Source organism: Neopsephotus bourkii, unplaced genomic scaffold (genome assembly GCF_033783945.1).
Source record: "Neopsephotus bourkii isolate Nb327-2 ecotype Australia unplaced genomic scaffold, CSIRO-AGI_Nbou_v1 NB_894, whole genome shotgun sequence".
In the NCBI taxonomy this organism is placed as follows: domain Eukaryota; kingdom Metazoa; phylum Chordata; class Aves; order Psittaciformes; family Psittacidae; genus Neopsephotus; species Neopsephotus bourkii.
In genome coordinates, this window is record NW_026901388.1 from 1,039,876 (window position 1) to 1,065,245 (window position 25,370).

Here is a 25,370-nt window from a genome sequence, read left to right on the forward strand (position 1 = left end):
ACAAGAGTTTTTCAATTCCCAGATAGGAACAGTTGCTAAATTTTCTTAGATCATATGAGGAAAAAAAAAGGAGAGATAACTTCTCTTGAGATGTCAAAATTTTCTTTTTAAAAGAAGGCAATTTGGGGATTAAAAAATAATCTGTCAACTGAAGGCATATTTAAGGCAACCTTAAGCTATTAATTTCATAATGAAAAATCTAAAATTGTTCTAGGGTGGTTTTTTGTTTGTTTGTTTGATTCATTGATTTATTTTTATCATTAACAGGATACATTAAGGATACAAAATTTCGGATGTTCACTTTTTTCTTTTTTTTTTAACATTCAGGACTTCTCAGAAATTGTCTTGGCCTGGAGCTAATACTGATATAGTACTAAGGTCTAAATTATCTCATAAATATGCCTTCCATAACAATTACAGAAATGTTACTGTAATTCACAGTTTTTTATTCTCAAAGGATCCATATTTCTTTTTTGAAAGTACAAGGAATCCACAATGTATACTTGAATTATTGTTCAACCTTTACTAAATTATTTTAAGTTAAAAATTAGTTTCTATGAAAAAACCTATAAATTTTGCAAAATCATTCCACAAGATTTTGAGTGTCTTTTTCTTTTTTTTTTAATGAAGATCATTTTTATCATATTTTTCAGCTAACTCTAAATATTCAACACCAGCTTGTTGACAAAAATTAGCTTTTGTAGACAGCTGTAAGAAAAGGAAAAGGATTTATTTAGTGTCTCTCAAAACATGTAGGGACATAAAACAATACTTTGGTCATGTGTTTTTTTCTCAATGCAAAGATTTTCTGATTCTTGAAACTAACTTATTTTGGGGATAAAAAGGCTGGAGGGTAAGAACCAGACTGTAGAAACTCTCTTCTTTGACTAACTTTTGTGACTGCTCTATACTGATCACTTGTTTCCCTGACTAATCTCTAAACAGGGGTCATATCCCTTTCAATTGCAAAACAGTTTCACACAAAATGAATTACCTTCCCACCACCTTGGTTACTTGCCCGGGAGTACTTTATTTTTCCACTATGAAAAAGAAAATCAGTCTGTATTTTGCTTGCTAGAGCCTTCTGCATTTTAATTCTGAACTCTGAATGAACACCAGAGAGGCCTTATGATGTTTTGCACAAAAGTGCCTGTGTTCATAGTTTTACTCAGGGCACCCAAAATAGCATGCAGTAAGCAGTGCCATACTGAGAGTTTGCAAAACTAAAGCAGAAGTGACTTATACTGGCAGGAAACTGTAACTCCTAAAGCTTTCTGAGGATCTGTGAAGAGAACTGCTTACTTCTCTGCATCAGATGTTTAATTCAACTTTTACAATACCTATATCTTTAAACCTAGAAGGCCCTGAGGTTACACAGGTAAGATATCTTCTTTTTGTTTTTCTTTATTATCTTCAAAAGTAAAATTTAGAACATTTAGCTGGGTGTCTCCAGTGCAAAAAAAAAAAATACAACAAAGTCAGAAGCCACTCAAACCCTCTAGGATAAGAAATCTGCCTTTATTATTTCCTCAGAATCCACTGACCAACTTCTATAGCTGTGGAAATCCAAGCTTTTACTTTGGATTTCCCAGATAAACTGCTTACTATGCCTGTTTTGTGCCCAACTTGCACATTAAAATGTTCATGCTGATTATGAACCTGTTTTTGCAAGACTCCCATCTCTGACAGACTGCTCACAACTGCTTCATCTACACACATGAATGTGATTGTCATTACAATATGCTTACAATTTCTGAGGGTGATGATAAGAAGAGTGAAAAGGTTTTTTTTTTACAAGAAGACAGAAGTAATCTCTGCCTTGTTACTCTCCAGTCTACTGTAGATTTTTTTTTCTAATTTTAGTCTTAAGCTTAAATTCATATTTCTGTTCCCATTTCTCTTTATACTTCCACATTCAGATCACAAAAAGGGATGCTTTGACTTTTGTTGGATCTCAAGTGTAAAATGGCAATTTGTTAGTAAATAAGATGTTCAAAGAGCAGCGCAGCGCATACATTATCAAAATATCTGCATGTTTCTTTCGTAAGCCTTCTACTGAAAGCTATAGCTACAATTTTTTTTTATGCTCAACCTCTCCAATTAGACTGTAGTCAGAAACAGCCAGTAGAATATAGCCCACAGATATTTAATAGCTGTTGATTGGTTATTAAGATGCTGAATGTCTGCCAGGTTGTTCAGTTTGACAAATACATTTGATATGAAACTGGTAGGAATTACTTAGCTTCTGGATTATATAATTATATTTATTTTAATAGACTGCAGTATAGGATCAGTGGTGGTTACAAAAGCAAGCTAAATAAACTACTTTTAATTTAGAACAGGATATATTCGTACTAGGTGCAAAAGTTGTAATTTTTTTAGGACTTGAGTGATACATTTCAAAGTTCAGCATTTTACTGTTAGAAGTGTTGAACCAAGCACTTACATAAAATGAATAAAAGACTGTGGCTGGACTTCAGACTTTCTACATTTTAACAGACTAAGAAATGCATTGGTGTAGGAGCTAGCAGCTAATGAAAATCAGTTTTGGAATTATTTTAGGTAAAGAAGGAAGGAAGAAAGAGGGACTTTCCCACAAAATATTCTAAGAAAAGTAGCTTAAAATTGAAGGGCAAAATTAAAAATCTGCTATGTAAAGCCACATATTTTTAGAACCAAAATATAACTATTTTAACCACTGTTAAAATGTATGAAACTGTAATGTACATGTTGTATGCTAAAATTTAGAATATTTTAAAAATTAACTCAATATGCCGCCTTTCTGTTTCAGAATGCTTTACAGTTACTAGCCTGAAGCAAACATCAGACAATATCAGCACATTTTTATGTTGAAATCAGAAAGCAATATCTGATATGCTATACAGACAGATTTTAATGGTGCTCTTGGTTTAAGATACCTGTTGCTTTTTATTATTTCTGTTAGTTTTACTTCCTCCGATACTTTATAACTCTGCAAGGTGAAATTTCCATTGCACAGTCTTTGCATCATACTCATTAGAATTATGTTTGGAAGCTTCTAGTTTAGCTTAATCGTAAAGATTTGGCTATTTCTTCAATTAGTTTAATTTAAAACAAGTAATTTTGCCAACAGATCTAATCATACAATAGATAATACTGTAGTCTTCTAATATGTAAAAACAATTCTTTTCGTTTTACTTTGTAAGTCAAAGAAACTCTCAATTTTTACCATAGACATAAGAAATGGATTACACCACAGTCCTCTGTTTTTGTTGTTTTTTTTCTATTTCAACTATGTTTGCAAGCCTTTTTGAGTCTACATGATATGTAGAATGATTACGTTACATGTAATAGAAGAAAGGTGTAACAGAATGTCTGTCTTCTCCATCCTCTCGATATTATTAACCTAGCAAAAACCTTGTTTCTGAAGATGAATGAATTGAGAGGCCAGAGAGCATATATGGCAGCCTCAGCTATCTTGGCTAACCTGAGAATTGCTAAAGGTTTCATTTCAGTCCCTGCTAAGTAGACAAGGTACATATCCATTACAGAGGAAGCTGGTGAAGGTGGAGCAATATCAACAAGACCACATGGGGCAGACCTAGGAACATAACTGTGATTTGGATACACAGATCCAGGTCTTCTCTCTGCATCTTCACTACCTGTAACATAAAAGGAATTGCAACTGCTGTTGCTAACAAGCTGAAACTGTTAACAATGTTTGTAAATGGATATTACTTCCAGGCTTTCTATGAGGGACTCAAACACAGTGAAGATGATGTATATGGAAGGTGATATTAAATTAAAATCCCTCGTTCTCAGGTCCCTGACCTAACTTTTAAGTCTAACTCCTTTTGAGACAACAAAATTAGAAACATTCATTATAAACATAAAGTATATTCAGTTGGGGGACAAAAAAAAAAGAAAAAGAAAGAAGTAAAACCCCTGTAAAAGACAGTGTGTTTGCAAATATAGCACTGGAACTAAAAATACAACACCTGAAATGAGATTACTAAGACTATCTTCAGAGGGAACTCTAAAGTTTACCTGTTCAGATTCAGTGTTAAACTTGTGGAGGACAAACTCTTTTTTGCATTGGCACTTTTTTTTTTTTTCAAGTATGTGTGACAGTTGTTGCAACCTTAAAATTACTGACTACACATTGGAGGAAGTATAAGCTCTGACTTAGCATTTTCCTGGTTTACTTTTTACATAGAATTATGACACACTGGAAGCCAAATACAACCTCATACAGTAAATTATAAAATATAAATAAAAAAAGAATACCTGAATTCAGTGTGACTGAGCACTGCCTTTTCAAATTTATCCTAACTCAGATCTAGCCAGGATAAATATCTCTCTGCAACATAACTCTTTTAGTATTCTACAGATTTTTAAGACAGCCGGTAGTAAATAACATGGGTAAATAGCAGTTTGAAGTTCTTGAAGTTTAATTTTGCTTGACATTTTTCTGTTTAAGACCATTTTTTTGCAACTACATTAAGCAATATTTAATATTTTAATTATATTGACAAATATTTTAAATGGCTGCCCCTTATTCTCATGCAGCTAGAAAAAGGTTTGTGGCTTTTCATTGTTAGCACTCTGATGCTGTAGCTAATCTAAGGGGTTCTCTTCAAATATACAGAGTGCAAAAATTAAAAGGGATTTAAAGAGGCAGTGCTTGGCAAATGATAAAGATACTATGGTCGCACACTCCTTTCCCTGTAGAGAACCTTTTTAGAATGGTGAATAAAGCATGTAGAATATGTGTGAAAGAATTTACATAGCAACATGGTAAATTTTTCCCTCCTGAAGTTGATAAATTGAAATAGGATATTGTCACCTCTCAAAAAAGTGGTCAGAAAAAAACCTGCAAAGAAAACTGTGTTTATTTAGTGTTTCTTTAGCAATTTGAAGTTGTTAAATGAGATCTAGATATCCCAAACAGAATTTATGTATTATATTGCCTTTTAAAGAGATTGTGTATTCCTGGGTGTCATCACAAGTGAGCAGAGATCACTTTCTAGGAGTTTTACCTGTGATAACTAAGCAGAGGAACCAAAACCTGACTAGATGTGAATTTCTGTTAAATCACTCTGAGAGTGCTGAGGCACTGGCACAGGGTGCCCAGAGAAGCTGTGGCTGCCCCATCCCTGGAAGTGTTCAAGGCCAGGTTGGATGGGGCTTTGAGCAACCTGGTCTAGTGGAAGGTGTCCCTGCCTGTGGCAGGGTGTTGGAGCTGGATGAGCTTTAAGGTCCCTTCCAACCAAACAATTCTATGATTCTACGTTAATTAAGCTGTGATTTCTGGATGTTTGGAAGCCCTCTGAAAATTTCAAGAAAACTATCAACAGACTTCATAAATAAAGATGAGAAAATCTTAACACAGCAGCATGTATGAATTTATATAATCAAAAATACTGCAAATATTCTACGCGTATTTTGTTTTAAATTTACTGAAAACAGTCATAACAAGCACACGTGCCCATATGCAAAACCATCCTCTATGTTACATGTTGGCATGAAGAGTACGAATGTACAAACTGCTACAGAAGCTTCCTAGGGACCTCATGAATTTACATGTATTTTTGTGAAGATGGACACAGACTAGGGGTAGTTCTAATTTTGTTTATCTTTTAACTTATCCTAGACATCTGAGGTGTTATGAAACAGGATTTCCTTTTTCCTCTAAATGGTGCAAATTCCTTCTCTCTTTCATCCTTCAGATGAAGAACACAAAAAGAGATCTTTGTGCTAAGGCCCATGAGCTGAAACAATGGGTCATGCTGATAATGCCCTTTCTAGGCATAGCAGCTTGTCATGAAGCCTGCAGAAAACTAGAGTGAAAGAATAAAGGAGAGAAGGATGCATACCAGTACACTGCAAACTATAAAACACCTATATTTACTAACAAATTGTAAAATAGTGCTAGTTTCAATTACTGCCTTGGTCATCTACAAATAGCTGATCTTTCACTCCATTTCTCCGTGAGATGCAAATAGCTGTCAGAGAAGATTAAGCTCATTTCTGGTGCTCTATTTATGTATTACTGTGATATATATTGGCTGCACTAAAATTTACCCTTAACAGTAATTCCCAATGGTAGGTGAACTAGAATGATTTATGCTACTTTATATCCCATGAGGTGCCCCTAGAAAATAAAAAGATATTTCCAGGCAAATTAAGATGACAACCAGACTTAGAGAAAGAAAATGTAGTAAGTGTATTGTTTTTTTCCTAGCATAGAATTTAACATATAAATTGAATTGGTTTCAAATGCCAGATCATTAGATAGCTGGTGTACACAGCTATTTTCATAAAAGACTGACCCAAAAAGTGTATAAATAGCATTTGGAAATGTCACATAGAGATAAACTGTGCCAACTGCTCAGCTTTCATATATCCGCTTTCAGTGGTGTGCAAATGTTATAAAATGAGACCCATTTTCTGGTGCCTTAGATGTAATATTGTTGTACTCAATTCTTTATCTCAAATATTTTTTCAAGTGATCATCTTATGAAAAGATTTTTTTTCCCACCTAAAGATTATGGGAAAACAGAGCCTAAACTCAAAGACTGTTACAATTTAAGATCACTTTGTTAGTGTGGACACCAAATGGTCTTAGTTACCTGAACATTTTAATACCAGTGATATGTAATCTTCACAAGTGACATTACCCCCCTGACTTGCTGAGGGGTTGGGGGTGGGGGTGGGAGGGAGACAGGGGGGACATGAATGTGACCACCAGGAGGAAGATCCAGCAGGTCAATATAGCAGTCCCCCCATGTACAGTCCCTGGGGTCTCTCTAATGTCCTCTCAGAGTCTTCCCACCTGCACACAACAGATTCTCCCCTCGCATACCTCTTCAGTGCCTCCCCCACGTACCTGCAGGGTCTTTCCCTAAGCATCCCCAATCCCATCAATTACTGGTTCCACAGGCAATATCTGACTGGGATCCCCCATTTGAATCCCCTCAGCATCCCATATGAGTCCATGGATATAGCTGTAGCTGTGACTGGGCCCTCTTGTCTTTTCTCCTTTGCTGGTGGCTCCCATAGCCATGGGAGAAATGCTGACTGCAGCCAAGGTGTTTTGCTGTTCTGGTGTCAGGGCTCCTGCCCTGTGCAGAGGGCTTCACATCCTAGCACTGCTAGGACCAGCCATGCACATATGGACAGGCAGCAGATTTCTTAAGATACATCAGTAGGAGAAGCTAACAGAGCAGCCCTGCAAACCGTGTTCAATGGGAGCCTGAATCCCTTTCAGACGCTAACCCAAGGCCAGATCCTGAAACATTCTCTCTTGATAGGCAGATAGCTAGATAGTTTCACTGCAAGCATCCAAACAACTTGCTCTCAGCACCCCAGCATTAGCAAAACCAAACAAAAAGTTACTGTTACATAGAGTCTTTAAAACCAAATGTAATTGTTGCATTTTTAAAATTGTTTATTTCCCTAAAATGAAACTATTGTCACAGAAGAAAAGAAAATGTAAAGCAAGAACTTACACCCAAATCAGTGTCTATAAACATGGGTTTGTTGCATGCACAAAGCATTCAAAGAAACTCTGAAACACAAATTTGTAAAATTTATAATCACATTTTCCGGATATATTACACAAACTGGAAATGTAAATAAGTCAAAGATGTGAAGAGCTCATAAGTTGTCATTAATCATGGATTTCCGCTTTTCTGTCCTTTAGGGATTTTGTTGTGTGGCTTGCCTTTTTTTCCTTTCTTTCTTCTGATAGATAACCTCTCCAAAATAATGGCTGATTTCCAAGTGGAGAAATAGTGCGTACGCCTGAGCTACTATAAGCTGATTCAGACCATTTTGTTTGAAATGAAAACAAGGTGGCAGAGCAAAAATTGTTACATCGTAAATATGATAGACGGTGTTCCTGAGTATTACTAATCTTAAATGTCAGAGAGAGTAAAAAAATGTACTATTTCAGTAGGACATTTGAAGATAAACTCTGTTGGAACAATTTCAGTGGCCTTTTGCAGACAGCAACTTCAGATTTCTAGGAATTTGTAGTTGTTTTGTGTAGGTTTTCTTTTTTTAAGTCAGGATATGTTGGAGCAATACTCACTCTACCTAAACCAGGAAAGTAAGATGAACCCATAGGCGCATGCAGAAGAACTTCTTGGAGAATCAACTGACATCAGTAAAAATCTGAATTCATATTCACCTGTAATGAATTAAAAAGTGAGCATTCTAACGTATATGTATCAAAATCACAGAAAACTATAAATTGAGGAAATAAAGAAAACTTAGTTTTAGTTTTATTTTTTTAATATCCAAAAGAAACAATTTCTTTCCACACTATGACATAGTATTTATGATTTCTATATGACAATGTGATATTGTTGTAGTATGCCATTATGATCATATTGATCATAAATCATAGTAATCTTATGTATAAATAGCATTCTAATAATCAGCTGTGTTAAGCAGGGATTAAAAATGTGTGAGAAAAAAGTTTCTTGAAGACTGAGAGGTTTTTCAATATACTAAAAAACATGGAAAATGTCATCTCTTTTGGATAACATTATTCCCCGTGTCCAGTCCATAGACAAATAGGTTCTAAAAAGGTGCTTATATGATAATTCAAAGTATCCTGTACCAATAAGAAAAATAGTGTGTTTTAGAAGAATTTTAAACATTATTTTAAGCCAGTTAATATATGAATCACTTTTTGGTTTGGTCTATATTCCTTCACTGTAATCATTTCTCTCTACCTAAAATGCAAAAAAGTACAGAGCAAATGTGAGTTATACTTCTAAATGTAAATTTGTACTGACATATTTAAGAAGATGCACCTTGAACTTCAGTAATAGCAGTATGAACTCAGAAGTGAAAGAGTTTGATGAAAAATAGAGTATTTCTGTAGGGGTGACCATAAAATTAAGAATGCAGTTCATCTGTAGTTGTCTCTTGGGAACTTATTTACTTAGGTTAATTGTCAAGACCCTCTAAACAGAAAGAGGGTGATTTAGACTTCATATGTTAGTTACCTTTTTTGCAATACAGTAAAACACAGATGCCTTTCTTTTTCTATTGACTGTTGAAGGAGCTTGCATAGGTATGTTATACTAGATTTTAAATTTTCAGGTGCTTAAAATTAATGAATGCAGAATTAATAAATGCAATATTAAGAAAACATGGGAATCTCAGGCTTTATTATTAGGTTATTAGCAGGCTTATAATATCTATGCATCCACAATAAACATTCTAATATTTCACCTTGTAGTCACAATTTTTTACTAAAAAGGAAATTTATTCAATATTACATTCTGTCCTTCTGGTAATAAAATATTTTTTCTACTTGATTTAGCAACTGTATTTAACAGTCAATAAGCCTAGGAGCAAAATTAATTCATACACACAATACCAATAAAGGTAATGTAGTAAAATAGTGAAAAGGTAACAAAAAAAGCTAAAAAAAAAAAAAAATTGGAAAAATCAAACATTTCAGGCAGTGCAACTTTGTCCAAGGCTCTGATATATCTTCGTCAAAGTGTCAGTGGGTAACTGTGGAGAAGAACTGAATGTTTTTTACTCAGCAGAAACTGTGAATAAGCTTGATTTAAGTGAGGCAGAGAGGCTGCAAATTGATTTCTTGATTCATTTAGGACACAGTCAGAGGTAGCATACAGAAAACCCTGGGGAGAGGAGGACAGCATTATTGTTTCCTTCCTTAATAGGTGTAAAAGGCTGGAACTCCGTCAAGTGGCAGCAAGTTCATCTGTGTAAAAGACAATGTAAGTTATTTGCCCGTCAGACACATCGATTGCTTCATGCAAGGGAGAAACATAGGTGACAGCCTCAGCAGCCGCTGATGACTTGCCGTCTCCTGCATATGGGTGAAGAAGATAACAGAAGGATGCTGAGCCAGCCCAGCCCTGCTGCCAGTCACACCACAAAGCTCAGGCGTGTAGGCTGCAGCTGCACTGCTGACAAATCATGGAAGGTTTATTAGTCACAGCCTGCTCCTTCTTGCCCTATATTGCTTCATGAAGTTAACAGAGAAAAAGTGGTTCAAAATCAGTTTAAACTCAGTGAAAAAAAAAAAGTTGAATATTCACATAGCTCTCCCTCGAGAGGAAATTAATTAAAATAACTCCAATATTTTTCAAGTTTCGAAATACTTAATTGATCAACTACAAGTTTTTCACATGAAAACAATCTCTGCTTTTACTTTAAACACCAACATATTTGTAAAAAATGTTCACAAAATATCATGGAAAGCTTTTTCCTGTTTTTTTTTTTTTTTAAGAAAAGAATTTTCATTTCTGTATCTTGCACTGAAATAATGTCTTAAAGATTTTTAGAGGACATACTTCAAGAGTCATTGCTTTAGATCTTCATGACATCTCCATTAGGTAGCTAGATTAATTATTTGCAAAAAGGTCTGTACTTATACCACTATTTACCATTTATTTTAGAAATAGGCTACATATATTAAAAAAGGAAACAATTTGATAGCATGCTCATTATATCACACATAAGCTTCTTAATATGCAAACATAATTTGGGGGTGGTTTCTATCATTTACAAGGCCAAAACCTGGCTGTACAGCGATGACACAACAGTGATGCTAAGAATGTGTTAAAAAACACCATTGTTTTTAATGCTGGAAAGTTTTTTGCAGTTTGAACTTCTGAAATACTTCTTAAAATGCAGTAACTATATATATATCTTTATATTTTGTTTTACAATATTTGTAATGCATTTTAATTCTCCTGTTTCTATATCTATGATTAAGAAAAACAAAAATAATCATAATGTTTTCCTCTTGTAGGTTAGAATTATAACTGGAGATTTTTTTACATGTTTTGAAATTAATTTGCCATTTGCAACCTTAACAACGATAACCTTAAGCCCATAGAGTTCAGTTTACACCATTAAACTCAACCCAGGCAAAGACCTATTTCTGTAAAGAATGGGAAATTCAGGAAGATTGTTGGTTATCAGATGAGTAAAATGATTAAGATATATTGAAGTACTGTCTTATTTGCACTGGTTCTTGTATTGAACCAATGTTTGTGGTATTTATGGATCAGTTGGAAATTGTGGTAAAATCTCATGAAAAGGCATTATCTTGAAATATTTTATTTTTATTCATCTGCTTTCTACATACAAAAAAAACTCCACTGTTTTGGAGGTGTTGTCTAAGCATTTCAAAGAAGAATAAGCATTTGGATTTAGATGTAGTGAGGTTGTAAGTAGTTCTTAGTTATTGTATCAAGATGCTCAATAAACGTAACTCTACACAAGAAAATCCCTGTGACATGAAGAGGTTAACTTCAGCCTTGAAAAGAAACAGTACCATCTTTACTAAGGTGAAGTCATTAACCTGATGTAAGCATAAACATCCCAGTCACTCCCCTAATTTACCAAGCCTTTTCTCCCTTCAAACCTCTGCTGTACAAGTAGTAAATGACCTCACAAATTTGTTTGTTTGTTTGTTCAACTTATAGCTTATGATTTCTCTCTCCAAACAACAAAAACCAAAAGGGACTCACCAGGGCCCACAAAAGTGGCTGGTGTCAGAAGAGAGGGAAAAAACAGCCTAAAGTCATGGTGCTACTAAAAAAGGCTTATGTTAAACTAAGCTGCAAACTATCCTTCACAAAGTTTGCAGAAGACAAGGTGTCCTGGGTTTAGCAGTAGCAGTCATTTTTCTTCTTTTTAGTGGTTGGCACAGTGCTGTGGTTTTGACTTTTGGCCTGGGAACAGCGCTGATAACACTGATGTTTTTAGTTGGTGATCAGTAATGTTTAGTCTGACCAAGGACATTCTGAGTCTCATGCTCTGCCTGGGAGGAGGGGAAGCCAGGAAGAAGCAGAGACAGGACACCTGGCCCAAACTAGCCAAAGAGGTATTCCATACCACAGCACGTCATGCCCACTATATAAACTGGGGGCAGTTATCCAGAAGGGAGATCACTGCTCGGTCAGGCTGTGTATCAGTCAGCAGGTGGCGAGATGTTGTACTCTCTCCCCTTGTTATTTCCCTTATCATTATTATTATTGGTGATAGCAGCAGTGGTTTGTGTTATACCTTAGTTACTGGGCTGTTCTTATCTCAACCTGTGGGAGTTACGTTCTTTTGATTCTCCTCCCCATCGCTCTGGGACTGGGGAGGGGAGAACAGGGTTGGGGGCGGGGGGGGAGTGAGAGAGCAGCCGCGTGCTTCTGAATTACTGACTGGACTTAAACCACAACACAAGGTAAGCACCTGAGGAGGTAAAAAGGGAACTTTTTACAATTGATTTAACATTTAGCACAAAAAGAACTGAATTTATAACACAGAAAAATATTTTACTGAGATCAAGTAGAGGAAATGCTCTTCAAGGTGAGGTGCTTTCATTGCACATGAATTGTGTGGCCTGTATACTCAGTAAGTTGTTTCCACAAAGATGACATTGTAAATCTAAATAGATTGAATTGCAAAAATCCTGATAATAGATCATATTTTACCTTAAGATTGCCTTTTCACAAATCCTGCTTGGTCTATATTTGATATCAATATTTGAAGAAGAAATCAAGTGCTATGATCCACAGCTAAAAATGCCACCTTTTCCTGCTTATATGAACCAACTGGACTTTTATGAGATGACTTTTTTTTTCCTTTTGATTTTCTTGAACACAGATAGATATTCCTTCGAAGCATTTCAGAGAATTTGATCATCTTGGAATTTTTGAACTTTGAAACCACTTATAGTTCAACCATTTTCTCAAGGTAATTTTTTTTTTTTTTACAAGCAAATTGCAATTTTGTATTTATGTCTACATGGATTTTCAGCCAGTTGTCTAAATATTTTGATCTCAGTTTTGTTTGTTTGTTGTTTTTTTTTAAACAAAGCAGTAGTGAAATTGTGATGCACTACTGAATGAAGTTTCTACCCAGGTAATTGAGAATATCTCTCTATTTTGTAAATACCCTGCACAGGAAAATATCCTTCCATTCATTACACTGACATATGATGTCCTTTGTGGAGGCAGCTAAATAGATTTCTGTGATTGAAACACTAATTTTCAGACTGGCCTTTTAATTCTGAGTGTTCAGAGGACAGATAAATTTTTTCAAATTAACACTTATTTTTACAGGTTAAATAGGTTGTAACATATGCAATACAAAATTAATATGCTCTGTAATAGCATTTGAGGGAAAAAAAACCCAAAACACCAGAGCAAAAAAGCCTACATAAAACTAGTTTTATGTCAGAACTCTTGAATTATAGGATATCTTCTAATAAAAAAAATAAAATATGACAGACCTATAAAAAAATCAAAACTTGATGAACAGTAGTAGAAGTTGGAGAAGGACGATCAGAGGAAACCTATCATTAAGCCTGCTACCTATGCTACCTCACAGCTTATGAGAGCTTCCTAAACAAAGCAAAACTTACCTAACATGACATAAAATAGTGACATATCTAACAGTTCCCTGTTTTCTTTCATTTTTAACAATCTTTTTCTGAACAGTTTTCCACATCCTGTTGCTCTCATGCCATTTATCCACTACTAGCAAGTCCTGGGCAATATTCTCTAAAAGGACTCAAAATACCTGGAAAAACAGGAGACAGCTAGCATGGCACAAAATTGAAATCTGAAAGCATGATGTGCAGTGAAATTCCACTCACGGAGAAATATAGGTTTCAGTGTGCTCTTTAAGTTGAACGTGCAGTGGAAACTTTCAGGTTCGACATCCTGTTGAAAACTGGCTCTAGAATTAAAATGAAAAAAAAGTATTAAATAAAGCAACATAAAATACAATAAAGCTGCTGTGGCAATTCCCATCTGGGGTGTTCTTTCCACACTTGCTGGATTAAAATAAACAACTGATCTACACAGGAATCTTATGAAAAAGAACTACAGAATTCATTAATCTAGGGAATTAAGTTATATAAAATTGATTCCCTAAGACATAGAAGTTATAGGTAGATTCAATGATTAAAATGTCCCTATTCATTTACTAGTGCAAATTTTCCAAAGAATGTTTATGGTATTTATAATATCTACCAATGTTATGTAGGAAAGTTGCAGTGCAGCAGGCCTGGTTTATTATTTTAATCTGCACAATTGTTAAGTGTTGCATAAAGCACAAGGTGTAGAGAAGGAGGACAAATTTAAGTAAACAAAAAGAAAACTGTTGTTCTCAGAATTAGTGGGTGATCTCAATTCAACATAAAAGATTTTCAGTTCATGATCAGGAAGACTGAAAATCAGGGAATTGTCTGAACTAAGCTAATATATTATTATTTTTTATTAATTCATTTTGTCACATCCATCTTTGCACCAGACAGCATAGCTGTTGCCTATGCCACACTTAATCCAAAAGACTAAGGTGCCCCTAAATAAATCATGCTGCCCATGGCAAAATTATGTGATTCAAATCTGCAGATTCTTCACGCAACTTCTCCTTCAGTCTTGCTCTTCCATATTTTGTTACCTGAGCAGTGTCAGTACAAAATCTGTGGCCTGGGAACAGCAATAACTGACTCCAGTCCTGTAGTTTCCACTAAATAGCAAAATTCAGTGGCCTGTCCTCTGTTACCGGTAAATCTGTGTGGCCTTTATGGATTTAACAGCTCAGTTTGGGGAACTTTTTAAAAATAGACTCTTATAAATTAAAAAGATACCTCACAGCATCCCTTAACATGAAAAACATTAGTGTTACCACATCTTAGTTTCGTGTTCTTTTTCATTTTCCACTTTTGTTTAGGATCCTATCTAGTGTGCAACTACTTTTAAGTCACTATGGAGCAAAGCCCATTTTTCACCAATTAAGGAAATGACATCAATTTATTTTATATATATATTTTACATATATATATATATATATAAAATCCATGGACTTCATAGATCTAAATAATTTAAGACCGTTACTGTCTGCAGGATATGAGTTCTGGATTATACAAACTAGTGAATTAAGTCTTTGACCATTCAGTTACTATGGAAATTTTATGGACTTCCCAGCTTCAGCTGGCTTCTAATGAATTAAAATCAAAAAGTGTCAGACTCCTGAAAGAAGGGAAATTATGTAGAAGAAAATAGTTTGAAAGCAGCAAAATCCATAGAAACCTATTTCTGTAATTTCTTTAGTAAGAACTTATTTTAGGAGCAAATTTAAACAATCTGATTTAGTAAATCAGGACATATTTGAGAACTCATGCATATTCATATGCTTATATGCATTGAAGTTATTCACTTGGCCATGTAGGCACCAGAGAATGAATACTCTCAAGCCTGATGAAGGAGAGGAAAGGAAATGTCTACAAAGCAGGCATGCTGATAGGCAGGTCCAAGTCCAAGAAGTGGTTTGAAAAGTATCCACTCATTTCAATGGACTTTGAAATGCTATTTTTTCTCTACAAATTTCCATGGGCCACTGCGAAGGGATGAAATTTGAAAGAAGTACCCAATGTCTTATTGTCCTGGGTTCAGCAATAGCAGTCATTTTTTCTCTTTCTTGGTAGCTGGTGCAGTGCTGTGTTTTGACTTTCAGCCTGGGAGTAGAGCTGATAACAATGATGTTTTGGTTTGGTCAAGGATTTTGTTAGCCTCCTGCTCTGCCAGGGAGGAGGGGAAGCCGGGAGGAAGCAGAGACAGGACACCTGACCCAAACTGACCAAAGGGGTATTCCATACCACAGCATGTCATGTCCAGGAGGGACCTGGAATTTAGCCGGAAGGGCTAGTGGACTGCGGGTTTGGAGGAAGTATCAGTCGGTGCTTGGTCGGGCTGGGGGGGGCAAGTTATCAGTTGGCTGGTGGTGAGGTGTTGTACTCTCTTCCCTTGTTATTTCCTTTATCGCTATTATCATTGGTGCTAGCAGCAGTGATTTGTGTTATACCTTAGTTGCTACACTGTTCTTATCTCAACCTGTGGGAGTTGCATTCTTTTCGATTCTCCTCTCTGTTCCTCCAGGAGGAGGGGGAGGGCAAGAAGGGGGGTGGGGGGGTGGGAAGTGAGTTAACAAGCTGCCTGGATGGTTTTAAACCACTACAGTTCTTTTTTTTAGCACCCAACGTGGGGCACCAAGGGTTGAGATAATGACAGATCTGTCCGGATTGATAGTCACTCCTCACAATACTGATTTATTGGTTCTCAGAGTTGTTCCTCTTGATCCCACACTTTCAGAATGTAATACATTACTTAGAGCCGGTATTTGCTGTGCTAGTGTTTATCAAGTGTGGGGCTTGGGCTAAAGTTCCTGTCTCACTGTACTTTACGGCAATGACTTGTAATACGGGAGGGCTCCAGCAGCAGGACGGGACGGACGTGGCCGTGGACTGGTCCCTGGCCGTCCAGCTGCTCCTCACCGTCCTGGCCCTCGCCCTCGCCTCCGTCTGCGTGAGGTCGCGGGGAGCCGAGGGGGAACGGTCCCGGAAGCCAGCGGCTGCTGAAGCGGCCCGGGCCCCGGGGACCAAACGGCGGCGGGAGCGGGGCTAGAGGCCGGCAGGGAGCGGCTACCGGTGGAGGAGGTCGGGGCAGTCGAGGAGCGGGAGGAGGCGGCTGCCGAGCAGCATGAGAAGGCGGCGGAGGAGCCGAGCCCCGCGACGGCCGAGAGCATTCCCCGGAAGCCGCCCGCCGAGCCCCAGGAGGATGCAGGAGACCCCGCAGCATTTCCCAACAAGGCAGAGGAGGAAGAACTGGACTTAGGAAAAGAGAAGCTCGTGGTGGGAGAGCCGGCAAGCACAGCAGCTACACCAGCCCCAGTGACAAGTACAGCAACATCATTTGAGAGTGTTGAAGGTTTTGGATGGCCTTTGGGTATCCTTGGGACCTGCCTGCTGATTGTGATGGGGATCAGCATGTTGGCACACACACAGACTGTGTCTTACCCACCACCATTTCGTCTGATCTCAAAATTTGAGCAGAGTCAGGTTTGGGTCTTGTCTGGGGTTAGACGACGATATGGGAGGACCAGGAGATTTTCCCCAAGGCTGGACAGCCATGAGTGGCAGGGCATGTGGGACAATATGGGCAAGTATCTAGTCCACTGGGCCCCTCCAGTGCTTTGGAGGCGTCGGAGATGGAAGGCACCTCTATGGAGTCCCCAGCAACAAGCTTCAGAAACTGCTGAAGGGGACAGTGAATTATTTTGAGCCTGGTGGGCTCATGGCACTTCAGGCCAACAGAGCAGAGATGCAACATAGAGATGGACTCATGATCGAGGGGTGGACTTAACAATGGACACTATTGCCCAGGTTATTCATGAATGTGAACACTGCACACAATCTTTCCTGCTCTGGAAGACTTGTTACAACAGATGGAGCCTGACATCATGGACCAAATGGACTCATGGACTGGTCCATGGACTAAGTTAAGAGTGCACTGAGATAAGAGTGATGGTATATTAAAAATGTGGGATCTGAGCATGACGCGAATGGTATGGAATAAGGGGTTGATAATGTCCTGGATTTAGCAGTAGCAGTCATTTTTCTCTTTCTTGGTAGCTGGTGCAGGGCTGTGTTTTGACTTTTGGCGTGGGAGCAGAGCTGATAAAAATGATGTTTTGGTTTGGCCAAGGATTCTGTTAGCTTCATGCTCTGCCAGGGAGGAGGGGAAGCCGGGAGGAAGCAGAGACAGGACACCTGACCCAAACTGACCAAAGAGGTATTCCATACCACAGCACGTCATGTCCAGGAGGGAACTGGGATTTACCCAGAAGGGCTAGTGGACTGCGGGTTTGGAGGAGGTATCGGTTGGTGCTTGGTCGGGCTGGGGGGGCGAGTTATCAGTCGGCTGGTGGTGAGGTGTTGTATTCTCTTCCCTTGTTATTTCCTTTATTGCTATTATTATTGGTTGTAGCAGGAGTGATTTGTGTTATACCTTAGTTGCTAAACTGTTCTTATCTCAACCCGTGGGAGTTGCATTCTTTTCAATTCTCCTTTCCATCCCTCCGGGAGTAGGGGGAGGGCAAGAATGGGGGGCTGGTGAGTGAAAAAGCTGTCTGGCTGGGTTTAAACCGCGACACTTATACATTAGTTTCACAGCAAAATATACCTTTCTTGATGAAGAGGTCTCCTATCTCCTGTTCCAGGATTTTCTGAAAATATTACTTCCTAGAGGAAACTCCCCCATGCCTCTCACAAATATATTAATTCCTGCAGTTGTATCATTTCCCATGGATGGGAATTACAGTCCATGCCTGGTTTTCTTGCTCTTCTTGACTTGCTAGCTGAATTTACATTAGACATATAGAAATTATTAATATCAATAGTAATAATATTTACTAAAATGGTGATGACAGAAGTAGTCCTGGTCATATTTTGCCAAATAATCACCATAAGTCTCTAATTTTTATAGGCAAGTTTCCAAGGTCAGACATTGGTTGTTAGATAGTTGCTTCTCTTTAAGAAAATTAACACTGATAATGGTAGGAGATTTTTCGTAGAAAGTAAATTTTGCCTATAATAGACTTTCAAGTTTCAGTTAGTTTAATGTTGGTTGTTTTGTAGGTTGGTTTTGGTTTTTTAAGCATGACCTTGTTATTTTGTTTCTTTATTCAGAAAATTTATTCATGAAATTAACTTTTTACCTTTTCAAATTCTTATTTAAAAGAAACATAGAAATACTGGAGCTATTAGCTCTTCAAACATGCATCAGCTGTGGATAAGTTTGGTATTTGCAAAGGCCTCAGGTCTCATGTTTCTTTCTTAGTTCAACTCCCAAGGTTTCCGTCTCCTGCTTGTCAATACTGTTCTTTATAGATATTTGAAATCTTCTCAGACTAATTCTGCCTTCCTTAAACTTAGTTCCCTTTATGACTGTAAAGTTTCTTTTGGACACCTGTGCTATGCCACTTCATCATCAAGGTCTTACAACAATAAAATCTATAATTTTCTTAATCCATTCTCTACCTCCTTTGTTCTGGAGGAAATACTTTGACCATGTAACACACTAAACTGATGTCAAACCACCAACACCATCCTTTGTTGGTTTTAATATTCTTTTAAAACAACCGGGAGGGTACTTAATACTTAGCATATTGCTGTGCTTTCTACCAGAAATGGGGCTCTTGCACTGAACTTCTGCAATTGCTTCAGCTGAAAGATTCCTTCTGCAATTATTCAGTTGAAAGAAAACAAAATCCATAAAGAATATTTCTGAATAACTTTAATTGAGCTAAACTGGATATATCTGCAGATTTTAGCTAAGTCTGACTTTTAAAGTTGAGATGAAATTCGAAACATGCAAAGGACCTGCCTGCAGGTTTCAACACCCCTGCTCCACAGAACTGTACACAGAGACCAGGAGGCAGTTCATCCTGTGGATTTCTCCTGTGGACTGAAAGGCCCTAGCCCAACACGGTGCTCCTTTCCAATGCAGGTCTGACTGTTGCCTAGCTTTCTACTTTCTTAATGATTGATGGAAAATGAAGTTTTATGTTTTAGACACCAAATTCTTCTATTCTCTCACCACTCACCATAGAATCATGGAATAGTTAGGTTTGGAAAGCATCTTAAGATCATCTGGTTCTAAACCCTGTGCCATGGGCACTCGCACTAAACCATGGCACAAAGGGAAATGGGTGCAAACTGGAACACAAGAGGTTCCACTTAAACTTGAGAAGAAACTTCTTCTCAGTAAGGGTGATGGAACACTGGAACAGGCTGCCCAGGGGGGTTGTGGAGTCTCCTTCTCTGGAGACATTCAAAACCCGCCTGGACACGTTCCTGTGTAACCTTATCTAGGTGTTCCTGCTCCGGCAGGGGGATTGGACTAGATGATCTTTTGAGGTCCCTTCCAATCTCTAACATACTGTGATACTGTGATGGCACCCAAGACTACATCCAGCCTAGCCTTGAACACTGCCAGGGACGGAGCATTTACCACTTCTTTGGGCAACCCATTCCAGTGCCTCACCACCCTTACAGTAAAGAACTTGTTCCTTATATCTAGCTTGAACTTCCCCTGTTTCAGTTTAAACCCATTACCCATTACCCCTTATCCTATTGCTACAGTCCCTGATGAAGAGTCCCTAGCTGTCATCTGTGTATGCCCTCTTCAGTTACTGGAAGGTTGTTATGAGGTCTTCATGCAGCTTTCTCTTCTCCAGCCTGAACAGGCCCATGATTCCTACCCTATAAAGTCATCCTAGCCAGGATTTACTTTTAGAGTGGATTCCTGTTTCTGCTTCTGGCCTCCACTTACTTCTTGGCTTAAGAAGCTTATTTGAGTGAAAGAAAAAGTAGGTGATGCAGTTCAAAAACACTGAGTTTGATTGTGCATTTTAATATTCTAGTAGTGCATTAAGTACTGAGAATACCTGCTTAGTTGGAGATACAAAAGCTAAGGCTAGAAAGTACATAAGTGCTCTTGAAATAGGCAAAATAACCCTGTGAATGACTCTGGCTCAACAATATAATACAGCTCAATTTATTTTTTACAATAGGTTTCTATGAAGTAAAATATCAAAAGAAATCTGTACAGAGAGGCTTCATTGAGAAGTACAGAGAGATAGCACTGAACAGAGAGCAGCAGAATCTCAGGCAGGTAACAAGGGGAGAATGATACAGAAAGATTAAAGAGAGGTAAAAAAGATGATAAAGATGCTATAAACTGTTACTGCAGATGAGTTACAGTGGTGGAGCCAGAACTGACAGATGAGTAGGCAGTTCTTCAATCTTAGGTACAAACAGAAAACAAGTTTTAACATGAAAAATGGGAAAAAAATGAGGAGAGAACCCCAGTGGTTCAGTTTCTCGGTGAGAAAGGAAAATTCAATGTAGACTAAGAAGTGGAAGAATCATATTGTAGTAAGGTAAAAACTGATGGCGAAAGGAAATAAATGAATAGGAAGTTAAAAAAGAAACTGAACAGAAAATATGGAGAAATAACAAAATATTTCACCAGCTTCAAATAAAACTGGGTTGGCTCTATCAAGAGTGTTAGTCCAGAAGATAAATAATCTTATCAACTAACAATAACAACAAGCTGAACTAATATCATCTGAATTTGGGTTGTTATTTTGAAGTCTTTAGCGATTTTAATTCTGTTTTCCATTGATCTTACTGCTTTGTGTGGGGTTTCTTTCTTTGTTTTTTTGTTTTCTTTTCTCCCCTAAAATAATGTAATACACTTAAGGAATGATCAGAATATAAGGACCTGAGATAAAAGTGTGTTAAAAATACAGCATTTTGCCAGCAGCGTATGTGGGTGTTCAAGGCATCAAATAATTGCTAGGAAATTTCAAGAGCTATTTCCTACATAATTCTATAATATATTAAAATGACCACCCAATGATAAAGTATGACCTGAACACTAACTTTTAGAAAGGTACATTTCAACACAAAGTCTAGTGGTGTTAGAATCACAGAAGCATAGAATAGTTAGGGTTTGAAAGGACCTTAAGATCATCTAGTTCCAATCCCCCTGCCATGGGAAGGGATGCCTCACACTAGACCATGTCGCCCAAGGCTCTGTCCAAACTGGCCTTGAATACCACCACAGATGGAACATTCACAACTTCTTTGGGCAACCCATTCCAGTGCCTCACCACCCTCATAGTAAAGAACTTCCTCCTTATATCCAATCTAAAATTCCCCTGTTTAAGTTTTAACCCATTACCCCTTGTCTTATCACTACAGACCCTAATGAACAGTCCTTACCCAGCATCCTTACAAGCCCCCCTTCAGAAACTAGAAGGCTGCTATGAGGTCTCCATGCAGCCTTCTCTTCTCCAGGCTCAACAGCCACAACTTTCTCAGCCTATCTTCATATGGGAGCTGCTCCAGCCCCCGATCATCCTCGTGGCTCTCCTCTGGACTTGTTCCAACAGTTCCATGTCCTTTTTATGTTGAGGACACCAGAACTGCACACAGTACTCCCAAGTGGGGTCTTGCAAGAGCAGAGTAGAGGGGCAGGATCACCTCCTTTGACTTGCTGATCATGCTCCTTTTGATGCAGCCCAGGATACAGTTGGCTTTCTGGGATGCAAGTGCACACTGAAGCCAGCTCATGTTCATTTTCTCATCAACCAACACCCCCAAGTCCTTCTCCGCAGGGCTGCTCTGAATCTCTTCTCTGCCCAACCTGTAGCTGTGCCTGGGATTGCTCCGACCCAGGTGTAGGAGCTTGCACTTGGCATGATTAAACATCATGAGTCTGGCATCAGCCCACCTTACAAGCATGTCAAGTTCCCTCTGGATGGCATTCCTTCCCTCCAGCATATCAATCGAACCACACAGCTTGGTGTCATTGGCAAACTTGCTGAGGGCGCACTCAATCCCACTGTCCATGTCAGCAACAAAGATGTTGAACAAGACCAGTCCCGACACCGATCCCTGAGGGACACCACTCGTCAACTGCTCTACCATTGTCCATCAGTTCTGTAGCCCCATCATAGAAGGCCACCAAATTGGTCAGGTGTGATTTCTCCTTAGTGAATCCATGCTGACTGTCACCAAGCACATTGTTGTTTTTCATGTGCTTCAGCATGCCTTCCAGGATAATCTGCTCGAAGATTTTGCCAGGCACAGAGGTGAGACTGACTAGTCTGTAATTCCCTGGGTCATCCATTTTCCCCTTCTTGAAAATGGGGGTTATATTTCCCTTTTTGCAGTCGTCAGGAACTTCACCTGGCTGCCATGATTTTTCAAATATGATGGCCAGCCGCTTAGCAACTTCATTTGCCAGTTCCTTCAGTACCTGCGGATGGATTCCATCAGGTCCCTGGGACTTGTGTACGTTCAGGTTCTTAAGATGGTCTCGAACCAGATCCTCTTCTACAGTGGACCCAAGGTCTTTATTTTCACAGTCCCTGCATCTGCCTTCCAAGGCTTGGGTGGTGGTCAGAGCATTTGCCAGTGCAGGCTGAGGTAAAGAATTCATTAGGAACTTCAGCCTTCTCCAAATCCGGGGTAGCCAGTTCTCCTAATAGCTTCTGGAAGGGGCTTACGTTTTCCCTAGTCTGTCTTTTATTCACTATGTACCTACAGAGTCACCCCCAGCTCACATTCCCTATTAGTTGATGAACAGTCCAGTGCTTGGTGAATTCTGCTTCACAATGATAGGAAGAGCTGACATTGAAGGATCAAAAGGCAACACCACTACGAACGCTTGGTCACCACAAGCCAGTTATTCCTGTGGTAACTTTTCTGACACCTCCTGCATAAAACAAAAAAAAAGCCAGAAGTATCACGATGCCCCGCTTTCATTGTCTGTTCCCAAATTTTCACTCTGAAAGCCAAGACATCAATCTGTCACTCAAACCCTTCCTGTTATCTTTAACAGCCCTAGCCAAGTTTAATTCTAACCAGGCCTTAGCTTTCCTAACCTGGTCCCTAGTTTCCCTGACAACATCCCTGTATTCTTCCCAGGTCACCTGTCCTTGCTTCCACCTATTATAAGCCTCTTTTTTTTCCTTCTAATTTCCCTCAGCAGCTCCTTATCCATCCAAGGAGGTCTCCTGGCCCTCCTGCTGCACTTCCTTCTAGTTGGGATGCAACACTCCTGAGCTTGTAGTTGGTGATCCTTGAATATCAACCAACAGTCTTGGGCCCCCCTGTCCTCTATGGTTATATTCTATTGTACCTTACTAAGTCGTGTTTCTGATTTTCTGATTAATGAAATTTAGTCAAAAGGGAATTTATAATTAATTAGAATGTCCCAAGATGTCTTAATTTGATTCAAAGTAAGGACTCTGTTGAATGATAATGGAAATATAAACAGCATTTCTGCTGCTCATTTTGCAGGAAGAGGTATGCTGCATGTACGAAGTAGCAAGATTATAAGAGAAGATGGAATTTTATTTTATAGATAAGTGTGAGAGTGATGAATGAAATTTATGCTCTGAGATACCATAAAAGAAAAGGTAATTTGACTTTGAAACATGTCAAGACCTAGGTTGCAGATATGATGCAACTTAGATTTTTTTTTAGATATATTTCTTTTACCTGAAGCTATTCTCTAATGTATTAATATAGGAATATCAGATGGTTCTAAAGTAATTTGTATCCTTAAAAATATCTTTAAAGTTAATAACTTTTGGAGCCTGTAGCATGAATAGTTAGAAAAGGCATTCTTTTTTTAGGATTTTTTTTTTTTAATGACACATAAAATATGATTTCTTTAAAAAAAGCCCCAAACATATGCACAATTTGCAAATCTAATGGAATTTGTTGGATTATAACTGGAATATTTTATTTTACACCTTGAAACAGGACAGAAAAAAAAAAAAAAATCCTTTTGAAAACCTTGGCATGAAATTGATTATGCAACACTCTTTTATTTGGCCTGGATGACCTAATGCTCTGAATATATTCCTATCCTGTTCTGAATACCTTGGTGCCTGAAAAGTGCTTACAAAGTTTAATGAAATCAAATAAGAACTGCATTGGATTAATATATCTTTGATGTGTGAGACAGATAAAAAAGGATATTACCTTTCATGTAATTGATACAATGAGTGAATAAAAATGTTATGTTCTTGGTAGTTGAGCGGAAAAGTGAAATATTAAAAAAGAGAGATAAGGGAGCTTTTTAGCCAGTTTGCCAACTAAGTCTTTTCCATCCCTATTTCTCACTATTCTAAAAACTGAAATTACTTTTCAGTTTGTTGCCTCTATCGAAAACAGGCGAATTCTATCTTTTCTTGTCTGATATTATTGCAGTGTTTCTGAGGGAGGTGCATTCTTTCATCTTTCTACTAGCTGACTTCCACTATGGTCGTGCACAGAGTGCATGCATATTTGTATGCAAAACACATTGTCTGCTCAGGAATTTCAATTACATCTTTAAACTGTATTATGGATCAAAGGAAATTTTTCTAGCTTATAATGAAAACTGTTAATATAATTAAATGTTCCCTGCTTTATTTACCTTAATGTGTTTATTAATAGAGCACAAAGTGAGTTAATGAAAATTAAAAAAAAAAATGGTTTTCTTTCCTTTTTTCTTCTTAATGAACAGTTTCTTTAACTGTTTGCAAGGGACTGTTTTAATGATTATTTATTTCCTTTACAAATGAGCAGTGGTAAACATTTGAATATGATTCCAGTACAGTTTCCCGCTGGCATGGACTGGATGATTTCATTTAAGGGTTTTTCTGATTTACCTCATTTTATGTGGAAAATTAACTGTAAAGCCAAAATCACCAGTCTAACAATAAGTCAAATTATAGTGAAAAGCATCTGCTTAACCAAAATGTTAAAACTTCTCTTTATCCTTTGATGTTTCATATTTAAAGGAATTAAATCTCTTAAGAAACCATGGGAAAGGTGACTTCATTGCATTATTAGTTTTAATGCCTGCAAAGAAATGAGTGGAAACAAAAAAAAACCCCCGTAAGCCTAAGGAGAGTTTTGGAGAATTTCAGGATGTGATTTCCTGAAAATCATTTGGCAAACAAATTCAACTGTGAATCACAGA

At 37.9% G+C, this 25,370-nt stretch overlaps 1 protein-coding gene across 1 annotated transcript in view; it reads left to right on the forward strand.

Moving 5' to 3' along the window:
• Positions 1-1,148: 1,148 nt before the first annotated feature.
• Positions 1,149-25,370, forward strand: part of LOC133214485 (cadherin-19-like) — a 72,417-nt gene continuing 48,195 nt past the window's right edge. The window contains exon 1 of the mRNA XM_061357395.1: positions 1,149-1,378. The gene's annotated coding sequence lies outside the window, so the exon portion shown is untranslated. The remainder of the gene's footprint in view (positions 1,379-25,370) is intronic.